At 40.2% G+C, this 4,584-nt stretch overlaps 1 protein-coding gene across 1 annotated transcript in view; it reads right to left on the bottom strand.

The window, feature by feature from the left end:
- Positions 1 to 4,496: 4,496 nt before the first annotated feature.
- rabggtb (Rab geranylgeranyltransferase subunit beta) overlaps positions 4,497 to 4,584 on the bottom strand; it is a 22,665-nt gene continuing 22,577 nt past the window's right edge. Inside the window, exon 9 of the mRNA XM_058414446.1 lies at positions 4,497 to 4,584. This exon is cut by the window's right edge and continues 403 nt beyond it. The gene's annotated coding sequence lies outside the window, so the exon portion shown is untranslated.

Below are 4,584 nucleotides of genomic sequence, written 5' to 3'. Positions count from 1 at the left end.
CCTGTTTGCACGCACATTTCACTTTACATTTTTTATATTAATCCTGTTTACATGTCACTTTAATATTTGCGCTCACTGTATACACTGCTATCTGCACAGAGTCGGTCTACATGTTGTTTATCTGCACTGTCCTGTCTCGTCATCCTGTACACTTCTGTTGTATGTCTAGTTTATTTATTGCACCTTAAGTATAGTTTAGTTTTATCTCTATGTTATAGCTCTATGTTTGTCTGCGTCTCTGTACTTTGTCTGTGTTCTGTGTAGAACCTCTGGTCCAGGAGGAACGTTGTTTCACTTCACTGTGTACTGCATCTGATATATATGGCTGAAGTGACAATAAAGCTTCTTTGACTTGACTTGAATTTGACTTGAGATGCCGGGTGTGTTTTTGGAGTTCGGGTCCAGCGTTGCTGATGATGATGATGGAGAGCTGCAGCAGGAGACACCAGAGTGGTACTGAATCATCCAAATATTTCAGTCATTTTCCTGAAAGTGACAAATTATAAAATTCAAAAGAGAATGTTTTCAAATATTCCCTATATACCCCATGGTATTGATGTCTGAGGCTCTAACTCCAACACTAAGTGACAGATATAAAGAGCGCTGAAGCACTGATTCTGATCTCAGGGTTATTTCATGTCACTAATGAGCACTGGTGCAGTTTTACAGGTTATTTTGTCAGTGTATATTCTCCCCTCAGTGTGTAGAGATGACTACAGTGCACTGCTCTGAGGGCTGAAGAGGTTTAAAAGCTGCTCATGGCCTCAGTGTCCCTGTGGGATGTGTGTCATGTTATCAGCAATGTGCAGAAACCTTCAGCACAGAGCTGGCATGATGTTGGGGACACATTTCAGTCTGGTGAGCTGCTCACTGTCTCGCTGTGAGGTGTGTTTGGATCACGTCGGCGTGGGAATAGATTTGTGTGCAGGATTTCTGCTCATCTCTGAAGTCCTGAATCTTCTGTTTGACATTCAGGACCTTCAGCAGTCTTTCCACAGAGCAATGAATAAATCTCGCTGCGCTTTTCCGGCTCAAACCTGAGGCAGATTCCTGTGAAGCTCTTTAGAGCAACACATTTATTGGATCTGAAATCGTGAACTTGTTTGCTCTATAGAATCATGAAACATCAGGATCATAACATCAATGTATAAAAAGTGGAAAAGTCCATTTATCACTAACAACCTGTTTCTACCCAGGAATAGCTAACTGAAGTGAAGGCACCTTGAAATCTTTATTCACTGTAAACTCTACACAGCTAGCGAACCTGACAGGACTATGAGAGGATTAAAGTCATATTTATTAATATTCACTGTCTACAATTAACAGAAGATAAGCCGACCTGACTGTGAGTCACATTAATAAACATTAATAAAATTGATTTAATAATAATAATAATAATAATAATAATAATAATTGAATTTTATGCAATAGCTATGTCACTTACAATCCCCTCCATCTTGATAACATGAGCTAATGAGACAAGATCTTCATCTCAGATCAATCACTTTAATGCTATCACTGGTCAGATGTCTATCACTGGACCTGACAGGATTTCTGATAGGATTTTATGATGATGTTAATGTGTATATTTGTGTGGAGGTGTCAGGCCTGTGTGGATATTTTATTATTATATTTATTTTATTTTTATATTTTGTTGTTGCATTCTGGACTGTGATTGGTCAGAAGTGGTTGATTAATGTTCTGACAGTAGTGCTTCTGCAAATTATTCTATTATTGATTCTATTCACATAGCACAATTTTTACACTGGACATGGTCACAAATCAGGGGAATGTCATAGGAAAGTTACTGGTCCTAGTACCAGCCTCTTTGTCAGAGTTAAGCAGGAGGAAGTTAGTGACCATCCAGTGTCTAATGTCCTTTACACGTTCTTCTATCTTAATAAGCTGGTGTCTCTCATCTGACTGAAACATATAGCTGTGTGTCATCATCATAACAGTGGAAGCTAATACCATGTTTATGAATAATTACACCAAGGGGTAGCATATATAGGGAGAAAAGCAGTGGGCCTAAGACAGAACCTTGTGGAACATCGAACATAACCTTGGTATGCATAGAGAAGTGACCGTCTAGATCTACACACTGATAATGGTCAGTCAAATAAGACCTGAGCCAGGAGAGGGCAGGAGAGCCAGTAACAGGTCATTGACCACTTTAACCAGTGCTTCCCTCTTCAGCTCCCAGTCACTTTACACTCTTCACTTTACGACAGACTCTGTACTTCTGACCATGTACACACCACTCTGGACCGTGTCCAGCTATCACTGCAGAATGTAAGAACATGTGTACACTGGTTATTTATGATAGTTTATCCACTGGCTCCAGTGTCCTGTGTTTAATGGTTGTACAGTTTATTGTGTAGTGGTGTGTATAGTGTTTCCTGCTGCTGTTTCAGGTTAAACTGAGGAGACAGAATGACAAAGTTGACTATGATTTTGATTTTGAGACGGTGTTCGAAGTCAACAATGAATTTTTCACTTTCTCCAGTTTTCTTCATGTTGGTTTATTTTGGTTAGTGAAGTTCAGACATAAACAGCAGTGTGTTTAGTTTCATCCTCTCACACTCCAACCCCAAGGCTTCAAATTGCTTGAAAATTTTCCAGTTAATAAAATCTACAGGTTTTGGATGCTGCCTTTTGTCCTTTTTGAGTGGTTTCTGGTTTTAGTGTGGTTCTATCTCTCACAAGCCTTATCTATTACTCCTGCAGAACAACTAATCCACCAAATTTCTGTTAATAATACCATGTGATGGGTTTCCCTGGTCAGCACACACGTTAAGTCCAGTAGCCACGTCTCTGGTTTGGAGTGTTGGAGGATAAAATGAAGTGTGTTCCTTTTCATATTTCAATGTCTTTAACCAGCTCTGAGAATTTGCTGAAGGTCTGAGAACATCTGAGTTTTTTTGCCCCCCAAAAAACACACACAGACTAACCACCTACAGTTCCATGGGGCTCATGTGAAGGTTCTTAGATGTTGGAACAGATCTGGAGTGTGAAGGTTTGAAGTGTGTTAAGAAAATGAAAGCTGTGCTCCTGTTTATCTCTCTAACCAACACTTTGTTGAAGACCCGCTCCCTTACTTTTTATTCAGGTGAAAGTCAGATTTTCTTCATATTCTCTTTGATGATCAGTGAGGTCGAGACATAAAGAGCATCACACTTCATCTTGTCACACTTCTAAATGGAGATCTGAGACATTCATTTTAATATGTGTTACCCTGCACTGAGCTACAGAGTCATCAAACTGTACAAACGTCACAAAACTGACCACCTGACCACCTGAAGGTTGTTGAAAACGAGAGCCTCAGATCTCAGGTTTGGAGTGTGACCAGACAAAACAAAAAGCACTTTCTGTGAATTTGGTGAAGAACATCTAAGAACATCAGGTTTTTGATAGGATGGATTAATTAAACAGCATCAGATGGTGATCTGTAAGGATGAGCTTGGAGCTGAAGGAGAGGAAGAGAATGAGGGAGATGTGCAGACCTGCAGCAACTACAGAGGGATACAGTTGATCAGCCAGACTAGAGGTTATGAAGTTGGTAAGTGAGAGGAAGAGCTAAGCTGAGAGGAGAGGTGATGATCTGCAAGCACAGTATGGTTGCATGCTGAGGATGAGCACTACAGCGGCAGCGTTTCCTTTAAGATAGAAGATGGAGAAGTCTAGAGAAGGTCAGGAGGAGTTGCATTGTGTGTGGATTTAGAGAAAGTGTGTGACGGGGTGCTGAGGGAGGCGCTGTGGTGGATGAGGAACTCTGGAATGAAAGGAAAGTATGTGAGGGTGGAATAGGATGTGGTTGAGGACAGTGTGACAGTGAGTGGTCAGAATGATGGACTGGTTCCAGGTGGATCGAGGATGGGCTCTTAGCCCTTTCTTGTTTGCAGCGATGATGGACAGGATGACTGATGAGATCAGACAGGAGACCCCATGGACTGTGATGTTCGTGAATGACATCGTGATGTGTGTGGAGATTAGGGAACATGTTGAGACGAGCCTGGAGAGGTATGCACTAATCACTCTGCAGAAATCTGTCTGTACATCACACACACTCTATTTGAACTCAAACTTTGTGGAAATTATTTCCATTTAATTCAGATTATTTAATGTAAAAATAAACAATTAAACTAGCCCAACCTGGCAACCCTGTCATTAACTGTTATATTCACTTCTCCTCCATAATTAAACATGCTCCTCTCCAGTGAGCCTGCTTCTGTCCTTCACGTCACAGAGCTCACCGGTCAGAGCAGAATGTGAGTGGGCATGGCCTCAGTCTTAAGCCACACCTTAACTATTCAGCATAATGTTGAAAACATAGAAGATGAAATGTAAATAAAGAGCAGCTGGCACTTGTGATCTTTAATGCAAATGAATCTAAAGTGACCTTTTAAGGTGAAATCTCCTGGACTGGTGATAATTCATTACAAGAAAGATTAATTCATTTAAAAATGAATTAATGTGTAATAATCTGATCACTGAAGTTTAATCGATTTATAATTATAGTTTTTTTATTCATCATCTTTTTAGTTTAATTCAACAGACAAGCTTCATCCATCCATTTGGGAGAAA

The sequence above is a fragment of the Hemibagrus wyckioides genome, linkage group LG17 (assembly GCF_019097595.1).
Source record: "Hemibagrus wyckioides isolate EC202008001 linkage group LG17, SWU_Hwy_1.0, whole genome shotgun sequence".
Taxonomy (NCBI): domain Eukaryota; kingdom Metazoa; phylum Chordata; class Actinopteri; order Siluriformes; family Bagridae; genus Hemibagrus; species Hemibagrus wyckioides.
The sequence above is the reverse complement of the archived record's forward strand: the minus strand, read 5'-3'. Positions and strand labels throughout refer to the sequence as shown.